This window comes from Phoca vitulina, unplaced genomic scaffold (genome assembly GCF_004348235.1).
Source record: "Phoca vitulina isolate PV1807 unplaced genomic scaffold, GSC_HSeal_1.0 scaffold13, whole genome shotgun sequence".
Lineage (NCBI taxonomy): Eukaryota > Metazoa > Chordata > Mammalia > Carnivora > Phocidae > Phoca > Phoca vitulina.
In genome coordinates this window covers 41,242,297-41,258,410 of record NW_022589716.1, presented here as the reverse complement: position 1 = coordinate 41,258,410, position 16,114 = coordinate 41,242,297, and the positions used below count along the sequence as shown (strand labels likewise).

General features: G+C 43.0%; 1 protein-coding gene across 9 annotated transcripts in view; it reads right to left on the bottom strand.

Moving 5' to 3' along the window:
• Positions 1 to 16,114, bottom strand: part of ATG7 (autophagy related 7) — a 233,960-nt gene that overhangs the window by 85,323 nt on the left and 132,523 nt on the right. The window contains exon 19 of one of the 9 annotated variants that reach the window (XR_004300397.1): positions 13,456 to 13,608. The exons of the other annotated variants lie outside the window; for them this stretch is intronic. The gene's annotated coding sequence lies outside the window, so the exon portion shown is untranslated. The remainder of the gene's footprint in view (positions 1 to 13,455; positions 13,609 to 16,114) is intronic. 9 annotated transcript variants of the gene reach the window in all.

Genomic DNA, 16,114 nt, shown 5'->3' with positions numbered 1-16,114 from the left:
GGGAGGGAAGCCATAGAACCTCCCACATCTGGGGCAGAAAAATTCCCAATTGCTGCTACAGGCAGTAAAACAATTAGTTTAACAAGGCCAGAGGTTTAGGGGATTCAGGGAAGCATCAGATTATTGGAGGCATTGTCTATTCTTGCAACCCTTCATAAGGGGCAAGAAAGAGATGCTTCCCTGAAAGGTGGCCCAGCCAGAAGCAGGTAAGGACGGCACAACTAGTATGTAACACCTTAAAGGGAGACCTCTTATGCTTCTGGTCAGCAATCTGAGTCTTTTTTGAATTGCAAAGGTTGATTTTTTTTTTTTTTCTTTTTGCTGCAAGCTGAAGTGAGCAGTTGTTTCAGAAATGGTGGGAGTCTAATAAATGGACAGAAATCTATGGGAGGAGCCAGGGCTCTTAACAGCGCCAGGAAGGCTCTGAACCCAAATGCAAACTGAGGGCAGGGACCCAGCAGAAGTCCTTAAATTGAGTCCCAGAGGATATGCAGAGGCTCTTAAACAGCTTTTTTTAAATAATTTTTTTAAAGAAGATCTATTTTTTAAAATTTTTATTATTTATTTATTTGAGAGAGAGAAAGGGAGCATGAGCCGGGAGGAGGGGCAGAGGGCGAGGGAGAAGCAGACTCCCCACTGAGCAGGGAGCCCAATGTGGGATTTGATCCCAGGACCCTGGGATCATGACCTGAGCCACCGACTGAGCCACCCAGGCGCCTTTTTTTTTTTTTTTTTAAGATTTTGTTTATTTGACACACACAGAAAGAGAGAGAGCACAAGCAGGGGGAGCAGCAGAGGGAGAGGGAGAAGCAGCCTCCCCACTGAGCAGGGAGCCCGATGCGGGGCTCCACCTCAGGACCTTGGGATCATGACCTGAGGTAAAGGCAGCCGCTTACCAACTAAGTCCCCCAGGTGCCCTCGTAAACAGCTCTTAGAGGCACTGGCTTCCAGTTAGAAAAAGAAACCATAAGGACTGAATAGGTTTTATTTTTTTTATTTTTAAAGATATATTTAGTTATTTATTTATTTAAGAGGCAGAGCGAGCAGGGGGAGGGGCAAAGGGAGAGGGGGAGAGAGAGAATCCCAAGCAGACTCCGTGCTAAGCATGGAGCCCAACATGGGGCTTGATCCCCACGACTCTGAGATCATGACCTGAGCTGAAATCAAGAGTCGGATGCTCAACCGACTGAGCCACACAGGTGCCCCTGAGTAGGTTTTAATGGCTGGACCTCTCAAGTTACTGGGAGCTGTCCCCTGGATTCAGATTCCACATCTTAGAACAAGAGCATTGGATAAGATTATCTCCAAAGTATCTTCTTGGTTTTAATCTTTTGTTTCTTGATGATTAAATATAATATAAAGCTTTATTAGTTTCTTAAAACCACCAAGGACAATTCTCCTCATTCTAAGCATTAAATGTAAAGGCAAATGTAGGGGTAAGAGAGAGTAAGCACTTGCTTGTGAGTCTTTGCTCAATTCACTGTGTGATCTCACACCACAAATTCAATTTCCTCACCTGCAAACGGGGATTTTAGATACCTGTCTTCACAAGGCAGTGAGAAGGGAAAAATGAAAGCCTTGTGACTTCTCTTAAGAGAGAGTATGCTGTAGAAATCCCAAATAGGATTAGGGCAAAGCTCTTTCTAAATACAAAGATTAGCCCCAAAATGACTTTATTTGGGGGTTTTTGGCCCCCGTGAAGCCATTTCTGACCCCAACCACTGCTCTCCATAGTTTTCATATGTCTACAGACAATGTGTTTCCCAGTGGACACAGAACTGGCCTGGGGGAAATGCCAATGTTGCCTCATTCCTGGCATTTCTGATTTTCCCTTTGAGTGTCCTATTTCACCTGTCCAGTACTGGCTCCCTATTTCCCTGGCTTTATCTTACCCAAAGGTCATACAGCCAAACTTGTAAAATATTGGTCCAACATGATGGATTAATTTCATCCTCTCTTCCTGGGTGTGTAACTGCTTTGAGACTCAAAAGAAATGCCATAGTAATGGTGGTGCTGTATGTATTCTGAACATGATAGTTACAGAAACAACAGGAGATGTCAGTCATGCCAGGTGGCTGTCAAAACACACTCCCTTACAGGCTCCATATACATGGACTGAGTTCGGGTTTGGACTAACTGGCAGCTTCTTTGTGAAGCCTGTCTGCCCTTCCCAGGGATAGACAGCAGCTCTTTCCTTTGTGCTCCCACAGCACTTTCTAAGAATGCTTATTATCTCACTGTATAGAAATTGTTATAATTTATAGGTCTCTGGTTGGAATAAAATTTGTGGAGACAGAGACTTTGACTTATTCATTTTACTACTGTGTGTCTTGTACAAAGCAGGAATTCAATAAATTTTTGTAGAATGAATTAATGAATTATGTGAATCACTACATCCTGTTCTCCTCTCAAAAGAAAAGTAACCTCAGAAGCCATGCAGTTTAGAAGGAACCTCTGATCCTGAACTAGATTATAGACAGCAAAGACACAGACTTGTGCTTGTCCAAGGCAGATGTTACTACTCAGCCATGAACCTCTCTCTCATGACATCTGAACCAGGCTTGCGAACCCTTCTCAATACAGTTTTCCAGGCGGGCACCTCCCCTGCTGGAGCTGGCTGATTTAGCATCCCTGATGTAGATTAAAGATACCTTGGAACGAGAGGACACATGGCTGATATATGATGTTCTTCACACCAACAAGGAGATGTGCAAAGCAATGCTACACTGTTCTTTGGAATTCAAGATGCCACCTTAAAACAACATGAAAAGAACCGTTAACTCAGAGAGCAAAGGACTGATCCACCCAGTTATGAAGCACTGCAGCTGCCTATTTTGTAAACTGGTTATTGCTGCTGTAAATGAAACATTCTGTCCTGAGATGGTTCAGAGCTGAGATGCTGTGTAACTGGTGGTGAGTTAAATCTCCGTGTGATTTCAGAGATGCAAGAGGCAGTATGGTGCAGTGGTTAAGATCACAGACCTCACTGTGTTCCTAACTCACGTGGCTATTGTGAGGATTTCATGTATTAATATAGGTAAGGTACTTAGAACAGTGTCTGGCACAAAAGCACCTTAAGAGTAAGCACCAGCTGCTATTATTATATGTGGCCTGGCTATAGGCTACCAACCAACCAGTAAAATAAGGTTTGGTCTATGTTGACTCTCTTACTCACGATTCAGTGGTTTCTTTATCAACTGATAGCTATTGCTTTGATAAGAGGCTATTAGAATAAGCATGGCAGGATGACAAATTGTGCTTGCATTTTCCTTTTCTTCCCCAAAGCAAGTTACACTGGCTGTTGTCAGACAAGGAGAACAAGGTAGCCCATTACTTCCCTCTTGCTTTGGCTGCCAGGAACCATGAAGTTACATTTCATGTTCAACTTTGGAAGCTTTCTTTAAGTTTCCTAAAATAATGACTTAAAAGAAAAAAACAAAAACAAAAACAAAAAAACAACTTGGTTCTTGTCCTTTCTCATTCTAAAGGTTTTCAGGCTTAATTATTTTGAGCATAACTTTCTTATATCTTTTTTCCAATCAGGCAGAATGTACATAAATATAAAAACATTTATTTGTCAGATTCTTGGTGAATGTCAGCTAAGACATGTGTCTGAGATGATACATTATATTTTTATGTATCATGCATAACACAATCATCTTGAAATATAGGGCAAACCTCATGCAGAGATATCAGAAAGGCTTTCATTATGTTGACACTTTACTGTAAGTGATCATCATTAAAAATGTCATTCCTCCTCCTTACCCTGAGATCACTGCTCTTAGGATGAAAAGTGAAGCTGAAGTCAGAGAAGCAATCAGCTAGGCTGAAGAGAGCAAGATTATCTTGTTGAAACCCATTCTCTTTTTCATCTTCTATCCTGATTCACAGAATCAAAGAGCTTACTGACGAATTTTCTAATATTTTTGGAGGGCATGGAGACCCAGAGTGGAGAAGTGACTAGCTAAGGTCACTAAGTGTGTTAACAAGCTGTAAGTAAGACCCAAATCTGAATTCTAAGCCGGTGGTCCTTCTAAACTACCAAGATGCTTCTCTAGGCACTGAAACAGAAAATGATGAAATCTGCTTTGAGTAGCCAATTTAAATGGAAACTCTTAAAATGTTACTATTTCGCTGTAGCAAAATGGAAAGCTGTTTTGAAAACATCAAGGCAAGAGTTCCATGAAAATCAAAGTTCTCTGGGAAATATTTCTGTTGCAAAAAATTCATTTACTGTTAAGGCATTTAACATGTGTCATTAACTTAGAATTATGGGCCAATTCCCAAACTAGGAAATCAAATCAGTCATTCAACCAATACATACCTACTGCTGACTTACTCTGTGCCAGGTCCAGAGACTAGACTGTCCTTGTTATCGAGGAGCTCAAGGTCTCGGGCAACTCTTCAACACACATGATACTTCTTAATCTCTTAGGTGTTCATGACAGACATCACTAATTCAATATATGACCATCTTTCCTGATGAGCTTGAAATTGGCCTCAAAAATCCTTCCCAAGAGAGCCCTCCATGTGGCCATGAGCAAGTGATAAGAGAGGTACACGAGTTTATGTTATCTCTGCAGTAGGATAGTTACTATGTGCTTATTAGATGCTATGCAACCGGAAGTCCTTATTGTATGCACTAGAACGCTAGTTTCCCCACTCAGAAGAGCAAAAGAACGTAAACTCTTGCTTTCATTTAGCATTGACTTAACTCCTGGGTGGAGTTCAATTCTTTTAGGGTACCATAAGAACCCTTGATAAGGGCTCACTGAAGACCAGTTATGTCCCAATTAGAGGCATTCCTCTTTGACTTGCACGTTCCCTTTCCGCCTGGGAAGCACAGCCTTCCATCTTCTGACAACATCACCCACGGCTGCCATCTGCTGCTAGAGAATCAGACAGAGTTGTCGCACCCCTTGCTGCAGAGCAGCTGCTTATCACACCTAGTGATTTCACCAGCTGAGAAAAGAACCAGTTTACCAACAGTGCCGCCTGGTATAGTTCGTCCTGCCAGCAAGAGTTTGGGATAAAGTACTTCTGATCTTACTCTTTCAAGGTGGACCCAAAGACAGATGCAGGGCCTCCGTTTTATAAGCCTACCGTCTTTTCTCCCCTTTGTTAAAGCTGTTTTTTTAGGGTCTGATCAGGGGAGAAAAAGCAGGAAGCTCTCTTTTCCTTTTAATGGCTTTTATCATGTCTTTAAACATTTTAGTTATCAGTGATAGATGAATAAAGGCCTTGAGAAGCCCTGCTTCCTGGAGGTATGTTATTACCCCAAAAAAGCTGACCTTTCTCCGCAGTGGAGAACAGTGCACAGGTGCTGTCTGCAAGGAGACAGGTTTGAAGCTGCCCTTCCCCTGTGCCCCAAAGTACAGCTCCCTCAGAATGTGCAGACCTGTGGGGTGTTGTACACTGATCATCTGCATCTGCAGGTAATTCACCTCCAATAGCTGGGCCTCAGGGAGACCAAATACTTTAGAGAAATACAGATGCAGCACTAAGAGAAAAGGGTGACATAAATTAGGCTTACACGCGGAAGAGAATGCCATAGGTCTCTACTTTCCATTACGTTTTCCAGTCCTAAAAGTGACTGTGTTTTTTTTATTAGGTAGACATGATGGTAGGTACTGGGTGGAGTAGAAAGAAAAAAATAAAGCTTTTTTCCTTCCCTCAAGGGTTTAAATTTCCTAAGTAAGGCAAGATATAGTAATGATAACTAAATACCATGCGATTTAAGTATCAGAGTATATAATGTTGCCCCCCAAAAGGTAAAAAACACAGAATTACCATACAACCTAGCAATTTTACTCCTAGGTATATACCCAAGAGAAGTGAAAATGAAAATGTATGTTCACATAACTTGTACACAAATGTCCATAACAGCATTGTTCATAATAGCCCCCAAAATGGAAACAACCTGAATGCCCATCAACTGACAAATGGCTCAACAAAACGTGGTCTATCCATATACAGGAATAGTACCTGACCTTAAAAAGGAATGAAGTACTGATACATGGTACAACATGGATAGCCCTTGAAAACATTATGCTAAGTAGAAGAAGCCAGTCACAAAAGACCAGCTGCTGCAGGATTCCATTCATATGACTTGTCCAGAAAAGGCAAATCTATAGACACAGAAAGTAGATTAGTCACTGCCTAGGGAGCTTAGAGGAAATGAGGACTGACAGCTAAGGAGTACAGGGTTTCTTTCTGGGGCCATGAAAATATTCTAAACAGACCATGGTGATGGCTATGTCACTCTGAACATTTAAAAAAAACCACATTATACTGTATATTTTAAATGGGTGAATCACAGGATATGTGAATTACATCTCAATAAAGCTGCTATTAAAAAAAACAGTAGTACACACAATGCTGTATAGGCTCAAAGGAGGGATAAAGAGTTTCTGGCTTAGATGGTTTGAAAAGAGGTATTTACGTTTTGAGGAGAAATCCTTAACCGAAAGCAGGGTGGATGGATAGGAACACAGTACAAGCCAAAAGGACAGAGATGCTCTGGATTTTAAGTAAACCAGTTTGGTTAAGGTGGGAGCCTTCAGTGGGGGAACTGGGGACATGAGGCTGAAAATATAGTTGTGGGATGCCTGGGTGGCACAGTCAGTTAAGCATCTGACGCTTGGTTTTGGCTCAGGTCCTGATGTCAGGGTTGTGAGACTGAGCCCCGTGTTGGGTTCTGCGCTCAGCATGGAGTCTGCTTAAGATTCTCTGTCCCTCTCCCTCTCCCCCTCCCTGCTGCTCTCTCTAAAATAAATAAATAAATCTTAAAAAAAAGAAAATATAGTTGGTGTCAGCATGGGTGAAATCAGAGGGGTGGATACCAGCCCCTGGTGAGGGCAGAATCCATTCAGCTCTGTGAGTGTTGCTGGCTTCCAGGTCAACAAGGAGCAGCATGCTGACAACCTCTGTCAGCCTCTCCTATAGCTGTCAGGAGAAACGGATGCCACTGGAGTAAGGAACTGCTGGGAGGCTGTTTCCATTTCTCTTCAAAATGAGTCTTGCCGAAGTCAGAATCTGCTTCAGACACCCTACTCTGAGGAAAGGGATGGTGAAGAGCTGGATGTGGGACATCAAAGGGCAGAAGAGGATCACTAGGTGTCTGGGAGCCACTTGCCAGAAATTGATTTCTCTGGTCCAGGCTATTTTAGTATCGCCATCATTATGGTTTGGCACATGCAAGTCTTACTGGGTTAAGAGAAGGAACGAATTCTGTGAGAAATTTTAGGACTTTACTACTTGAGTGATGTTCCACTTAAAAATCAATGACTTATTTCCTGAAAAGGCTCCAAAAGTCAACAAGGCATTTTAAGTATCTTCAGTTTCCAGGTCTAGGAAATGCTAGTTCCTCTTGCCTGAAAGAACGTTTATGCACACCTCACTTTGTATAATGTGTGGCTCCATGTGGTAATTTTTTTCATTAAACCACGACATTAGAATTTATACATAAATCATTATACATGAGAGAAAGCTGACTTTTCATAAATCACTCCTTTCAGTAAGCCAGACTATTGTTCTATATGTTGGGCTATTGATCATTTCAAAACAAACATCTGCAAAAATACAGCTTCCTGGAATTATGGTCTGAGTCTTATGTATGTTTGTATTCTCTACAGTAGCACTGTCCAATAGAACTTTCTGCAATGATAGAAATGTTCTGTATCTGCACTGTCCAAGAAAGAAGCATTGAACACTTGCCTTGTAGATGGTGTGATTTAGGAACTGGAGTTTTTATTATTTTGTTTAATTTTCATTAACTTAAATTTAAAGAGCCACATGGGGCCTGTGGCTGCCATATTGGACAGTGCAGCCCTATAGGATCCAGAATAATACATTTGTTCCTCATAAGTGTTCAATAACTGTTCAACTGAAAGAAAATTTGTGCATAAATAAATACTGAACTTCCTCTACATGCAGGCACTCTGCTAGATGTTGGGTATGAGTGAAACACTGCCCCTGAATGAGTTAAAACTCATGCAAGGGACAGCAAACTTGACCCTGATTAACTCAAGCCAAACCTGAACTTTTTGGCTCACATGCCTGGAAAGACCAGGATAATGGTACCTTCAGGGCAGCTTGGCTGATTAGAGGATAACACCATGACCATCCTTGTCCTCGCCCTTTCCCTCCTCTGTTAGATTCAGCTCTCTTCCATGTGTGGTCTCCATGCTCAAATTGGCTCTCCACTCATAATCGCTAGAGAGCTGCCCCAGCCCAGAGCTCACACTGGCAAAGCTCCAAGCCCTGACCCCAGCTCCTAAGCCAAAGGCTCAGTAGATCTCATTGGTCATGACTGGGTCAGATGCCCAGTTCTGCACCAATCATCACGGCCAGGGAAATATGATGTACTGACTGACTTGGGCCACAATTACACGCTCCAACCCTGAGCCAAGGGTGGAGCCAACTCCACCAGAAAAGCACATGGGATGAAAGTAACGTCCTAGATGGTCTCTCAGAATAAAACCAAGGTGATCATTAGGGAAAAGTAAATTTTGCTAAGCAGCAAACAACAGACATCCATTGTAGTCTCTGAAGAGCTCCGTGTTTCCCTATGGAAATCTTAAGGAAAAATGCTGTTTGGTCAGATTTGCAGGCCAGATAGTAAAGAAAATACTATCTTAAAAGGAAAAGCTCAATTTGCAAGATCCAGGTTGGAATGACAGTAATGTTTACTTACACGGAATTTCCTTTGATGTTTACTTTTCCATACCCTAAAACCCTTGTGGGGAAAGTTACATCTATGAGATCTAGAAACCTTTAGGAGGGAGCAGTCAGCTGACCAGGGCCTGCTGTCTGTAGCCTTCCCTGCCTGACTCAGTCGGGGAGTCCAGGTGTCTCCTTCTGTGCCTCCCTGTCACTGAGCATACCGAGGGTATGCTAGACCTTAGAAGTCCTGACATGTGTGGATGCAGGCAGAGCAGACGCAATGCAGCCCACCCAGGGAAGGGACATACAACTGCCAGTTCACACAATGCAATGTGAATTGTCTATTTTCATAAGGGCTACTCCAAGAGAGATTATTTGTGGGCAGGATGACTCACGAGAGACACAAATGAATTCGCCCCACAGAGAAGACAAAGAGCTTGGAACATCACTGAAATGAGAAAAATTAGCCAAAACAGCTGCAGCACTTTAGGGCCTTTTAAATAGCCTCCTTCTGTCTACTTCTCCACCCCTTTCTAGCTGTTCCCTCTCTCTCATTAAATACTGATGAGGCTTTGCTTTTGTTGGCTCCAAGGGCCAACCGAAGCTGGGAAATTGTCTTTTTTAGCAAGCATATCTTTTTATCCCTGAGTTTTCTTGTATTATCTTTTGTGAAGATGATTCTGGATTACTATGAAACTTCTTGGCTTGTTTTTAGGTGGAAAAAAAGTTAATAAAGTTTGTGGACAAGGGGTGCCTGGGTGGCTCAGTTGGTTAAGCAACTGCCTTCGGCTCAGGTCATGATCCTGGAGTCCCTGGATCGAGTCCTGCATCGGGCTCCCTGCTCGGCAGGGAGTCTGCTTCTCCCTCTGACCCTCCCTCCCTCTCATGTGCTCTCTCTCATTCTCTCTCTCTCAAATAAATAAATAAAAATCTTTAAAAAAAAAAAAAAAAAAGTTTGTGGACAGGACTTTCTGCATTTCAAGGACATCCAGTGCTCAGGCCCCATGGCAAGAAGGTCCATGACTCCCTCTGCTCTCCCCGGGAATCCACAGACCTCTCAGCCCCCTTGACATCGAAGTGACCACCCCTCCTTCTACTGTACAGTGAATGTTCTCATTGGATTGTGGCTCTCTAGGCATGGTGGAAATCGCTGCAGATACTCCATGCTTGGTAAGAAAGGAGGGGCTGTTTGCAACATCCTCTCTGGGTTTCCCGGATTGCTCAGTTCGGCAGTCAGTGGGCCTATCCCCTACCGGACTGGAACTGGGCCTGCGGGAGCCCAGGAGACTATGCACTTCCAGCATGCAAGAACTGGGCCTCCCTTGGTTTGCCAACTGGCACAGAGTAGGTGCTTATTGAATGCTGGTGAACTGTGGAATATTATTGGTAACTTGGAGATTGACTGTGCATAAAAAATACTAAACAGAATGGGTCTAAACACTAATATCTGTAATACTTGCTGTTCCAATAAAGTGTTCAGCTCTTTGACTTTACCCGGTAAACCTCAGTCCCCCAATCTTAACAAATTCTCGACCCTAAGGTGACTCAACTTTAAAATGCTCTTTATTATGGGTCTCAAGCCTGTGTAAACTAGTTAACTGGTTATGTAAATGTAAACTAGTTAACTGATTCTCCAGTCCTCAAGGGCTAACTCCAAAGGACTCTAGTAGATCAAATTAGCGTAAGTTAATTTGCTTTTCAGAATGCCCCTAGTCTTTTCCCTACCATAGTCTGCTTGATGTCTAGTGGGCATTTTTTTTTTTTATGAGTTTCACCTTCCCATTCATTTTTAAATGAAATTTATTGAGCTATAATTCACATAACATAAAATTCGCCCATTTAAAGTGTGCCATTCAGTGACTTTAGTATATTTACAGAGTTGTGCAACCATCATCACGATAGAATCCCAAGACATTTCATCATCTCCAAAAGAAACCTAGTACCTATTAGTAATTATTCCTTTATTTTCCCCCAACTCTCCCCCCTCCCCTTAACCCACCACCACCACCAGCTCCTGGCAACTATCAATCTACTTTATGTCTCTACAGATTTGCCTATTCTGGATATTTTATATAAATTGAATATCATTTATTTTTTAAAAAAAAGACCCTTTATTGCATTTTCTATGTACAGCTCTCACACCAGGTGCTGGAATCACAGACTTAACTAAAATCCAGTGCCTGCCTTCCAGTTATTCACGGTTCAACAATTGCTGAGTGCCGAACTCTACAGTGTTTCCTCTTAGGCATAACAGCCACATGCATATTAGCTGGCAGAGGCCCTTTGTACCAGTGGGATACTCAGGTCAAAAGGCCCATCACTTCCCTTTGGGTTCAACTCTACTGGGTAGATGGCACCCAGTGCTCCATCTCACGTGCTGATTGGGCCTACAAATGTCTATCCTTACTCCTATTTGATCAAGCACCTGTACCTGACCTGCCCTTTTCAAAAGATTTGGTCTTTAGCAGACTCAGAAGTTTGGGGTTATTTTTAAATGCACCCAGCTTGCCTTTTTCTTTCCACTGAAATCAAGGAGTAGAGAACAAACTGATGGTTAGCAGAGGGGTGGTGGGTGGAAGATGAGTTAAATAGGTGATGGGGATTAAGGAGTGCGCTTGTGGTGATGAGCACCAGGTGATGTATGGAAGTGTTGAATCACTATGTTTTACACCTGAAATTCGTATTGCACTGTATGTTAACTATACTGGAATTAAAATACACACACACAGACACACACACACACACACACACACACACACACACACACACCTCTCCCCCCACCACCCCCACCAAAGGAATATTTTTCTCAAGTTTCCAATAAGGTATTTGGGAATTTCCTGTGTGATAATGACCGTAATTAGCATATCCGAGGGGGGGGCGATATACTGAGGTCTCTGCACATCTTGAAAATAAGGTTAGCCCTGCAGAACTGATATGCCCTGGAGGACATTAGCCATGTGTGGAAGTTAGTCATCTGAAGAGACTGGAGAAAAGCAGTTGAAGAGATTGGGAATTTCCATCTTCAATCAAAGTGACAAAGGAGTGATATCTGGAGATTTTAATTAAGAAAGCTACAACCTACATAACTCCAGAAGATTGTTCATAGATGGTAACAGGGTCCATGTGGATTTTGAAAAAGTCTCAGAATTCGTGCAAGAATTTGTTAATGTCTCTGCTGCTGTCCAGAAATTAGCGAGGTGATCTCACTGGAAAGCAGATCCCTGCTGTACTTGGGGTATCACAGCTCCAGTGATCATGAAATCTTGTGATCACCGTCTCGCCAGGTACATATGGGGAGTGGCAGACAGAACAAATTAAACAGCCTCACTTATATATCAAACTCTTATAAGAGTTTAGCTGTTGAGAATTAAACCCTGAGAGTCTTCATGCTCTGGCAAAACCCAGTTTCTGACTTGAAAAGGTAGGACCCATAGACCATGATGATTTATCAAAGCACAAATCTGGAGAACAGAAGTTTGGGAGGCATGGCCAAACATACAAAGGTCTGCCATTTATAAGAGGAATACAACTAGCTATAGGCAGGCCCAAAAAAGCAGTAGTTAAGAACACAGGCTCTGGAGCCAAACTACTTGGCTCCGACACTTACTAGCTACGTGAACTTAGACAACTTAGCTGTATGCACCTCAATTTCCTCCTCTGTAAAATAAAGTGGTTGTGAAGATTAAACGAGATAATCCAAATAAATGCTTAGTATGATATCTGGAACACAGTAAGTTCTCAGAAGTTAGCCAACATATCATCACTGTCCAAAGAAGACAGACCACCCTGTGAGAGGGGGAGCCCCCCAGAGTTCAAGTGGAGGCAGAGATTTGTCAACTGAGGGCCAAATACAAACTTAATTCAAGCCCAGGACTTCCAATTAGATCCTCTGCCCCTCAACCTCCTACATACAATTCAAAACAAAAACGCTATCTCAGTAGCTGATGTGTTGTTCATGTAAAACTTCCTTTTTTGGGGGGGGGGCATTCAACCCATGTATACCTTATGTGCAAAGCAGCTGTTAGTCAAAAACAATAAGGGGGCAAGGTGGTCCTTGCCCTCAAAAAGCTGAACATCTAACTGAAAAGAGAGGATCAGAGAACCACACAGTGATGCAGACATATATGTTGGATTTAGGCCAACCATACATTTGGTGCTTAACTTTTTATTAAAGAGCCATAACCAAGAGAAGGCTCAGGGAAATCACTCTATTCTATGGAACATGACAAGCTTGTTAGTATACTAAACTAAAATCAATCACATTCTCTCTCCCTCCATCTCTCAATCTCCTTCATCTCTCTCTCTCTCCCCCCCTTTCTATTCCCTTCAAGGTATAGCAAAGTAGCCTGATGGCTCTGGGACCTTCCAGTCTCAAATGCTCAGGCTCATGTGCTGGCCGGCCCATGGCAACAGCTGGTGAAGGTGGACAAGCTGCTTCCATGTTGCAAGTTCACACAGGACTCCCTGGCAGGACACTGAAGGCTAGTTTTTATTTGTAACTACTGCTTGAATGCCCTTCCGCCTCTCAACTGTAAGTTCAGGGAAGAGAAGGAAAGTGGGCTTTCTTCATCATATGGCATGGGTAGGCTCTCACATATTTATTGACTGAGGCAGGTTCATCCCATGGCTATTACAAGTAACATCTGTAAGAAAAACCACTGATCCTTATTCTCTTAAAGCATCCCCCTCTCCCCACCCTGATGGGTTCTTTTTGTGACATTCCAACCATAGTTCCGGGCTTCTTTTAGGTTCCACAGGATCTGGTTGCTGCATTTTAAGAACATCACTCACCTATAAAACGTCAGGTAGGGGAGAGAGGCCCCTGGGTCTGCCTTGCATTTTGTGGACAAACACTCAGGACCAGGGAACACCAGGAGGCTCCATTCATGTTGGAACAGTCACCAGTTTACTGATTGCTCTGTTGCCTCAAGAAATTCATAGCACCTTCGGGCAAAGGAACAACAGTGTGGTGTTTATTGAAATCTACATCTGGTAGCAATTTGTTCAACAGCAACCAGCTTTCCCCCCTCCTTTGCTTCAGTCAAATAATCCACAGGGGCCCATAATACCCCACAACTGTTCATTTGTGCGAAGCCTGTATTGTGTCATTTATGTTCCTAATTACAGATCTGGGTTTATCAACAAGTTTCAGCATGGTAAGTAATTTTTTAGACTGCAGAGGAGACTAAAGGCCCATGTCTTGAGGCAGTGACACTGTTACTGACCATCACCATCTGGACTGAAAGATGAAGTGGCACACTGGCCCCTGTCCACAGCTCCCCTGTCCCCACTTGGTTGACAGAGGCAACCAGAGCACGACCCTTCCCCACCCTAGGAGGTGTGGCCTTACCATGCTGTGTGGGAGCTTGGGAGAAGGAATAGCTGAGTGTTAACCTAGAATTAGACATTTGTGTACTAGAGAGAAAGGGAGAACCCCTATGCTTCGATCTGGGAGAAAATTCTTTCTCCCTTTGAAGGCTGGAGGGAGACTGAGCAGCTAGTTTGTTAAGGGCTCAATGAGTAAAGAGTGCTTAGGGGTACCGGTGGTTAGGTGAGAAGATGAGGTAAATTCAGAAAGCAGAGTAAGTCAAGCTTGGGGGGCAAATCTGGGGACTAGCCCCTCCTTTGGAGGGGACAATGCTGCTCTCACCCTAACTAACCACATGGTTCTGAGGGAGGCTGCCAATCCCCACACCCTGGCTGTGGCCCAAGCTGGCCAGTCACGGCAGCCCATCCCTGTCTACTGCAAGTGGTCCAGAGAAGGCATATATATGACTCAGGCCAGGTCAATTACAGTCTGTGTCCCAGGGTTTCCCTTTTGGAGCCACTGGAGAAGATACTCCTAAAGGAAGAATGAGATTTTGGAACTGCCTGAGGCTTTGTTTTTTGCTAAATGGGAAAGAAAGAGAACCTGTTTGCAGAGAGAGAAAACAGTGCCAACAAAGAGGGAACAAAGAGGAGCAATAAAGAGAAATATGGTTGTGACATTAAACCCCTCTATGTAGAGTCCCTGGAGCCAAGATTCCATGGCTTAGCTATACATTCTTCATATATGTTAAAGCCAATTTGAGCTTTTGGTTTCTGCCATCATAACCTGGGTCTAGATGGCTACCAAAGGCGTTTCTCTGAAAATGATTGCTATGATGACCAACTGAGTAAATGCAAGTGAACACTCTGGAAAACACAAGTGCCACACAAGTGTCAGATATTGATCACATGCAATCACGTGTTATTAGAGGCAGATGGGCACAAGAAAACATGGCTGACTGGACACCAGGAGAGGGGTTTCTTAAAAAACTTCTCATTTGGGGGACTTTTGAAGACACACAGAGGTACATGGAATGGTACAATGCCCTCTTACAGTACCCCTCCGTAGCCCTAACACCCACTGACCCACGCACGCTCCAGGAGAGCAGTGGTTTTGACCCACTCTTCCTGGAGCACAGCTGGTTTGCTTCGTGCCTTGGTTCTAGGCCTGAGCAGCCCCTTGTCTGACTGGAAGTGAAAGTCCGGCTTCTGGCAATGGGACAGAATCTTGTATCAAAAAACCAAAGTCAGGAATTCATGAGTTCAGCCTTATGAGGCTGTACTCGGCCCAGACACCATAAGCTGACATATGCCTCATTCTTTCAAAGGCTCATTTATGATTTCTTAGCATTGTCTTTGGATGTGTATTCTGTCATGACAGGTATCAACGAGAGAAAACCGTATTAGTGTTGTAAGTAAATCAGCTACAAAATTTTTTTTTTTGAACACTGACACTACCTTTTCTTTTGTGGACCAAATTAAGGAGTTTCCTCCTCTTTTTTTTTTTTTTTTTTTTTTAAAGATTTATTTATTTGAGAGAGAGAGTAAACACTAGCAGGAGGGAGAGAGAGAGAGAATCTCAAGCAGACTCCGCGCTGAGTGCAGAGCCTAATGCAAGGCTCAATCTCACAACCCTGAGACCATGATCTGAGCTGAAACCAAGAGTCAGATGCTCAACTGACTAAGCCACCCAGGCGCCCCAAGTTTCTTCCTCTTTATAACTCATCTACAAAAAGAGATTACAGTTCGACAGAGAAACAGTCCCCCGGCATACCTAATTTAGGGAACACACAAGGAAGATGATTCAAAGACTATTTTATCAATATCATGGGATGTTAGGTTGGAAGGGATATAGAAATCTCTAATCCAACTGAATCAGACTTTTTAGTAGAGGTATGCTTTAAACATCGATATTTTTGAAATGACAATTCGAATAGGCAGCCAGGGTTGAGAACCACCCCTCTAACCCAGTCAATACCTTTATTTAGTATATGAGGACACTAAGTCGCAGAGATATGGGACTCTAAGACAAATAGTTCGTTGGGATTAGAACACAGTTCTCTGGGCTTCACTGTATTTTTCAAGTGAATAACTAGGCCATCCTATTGTGTTTTAACAGGGGCTACATTAAGTGGAACATACA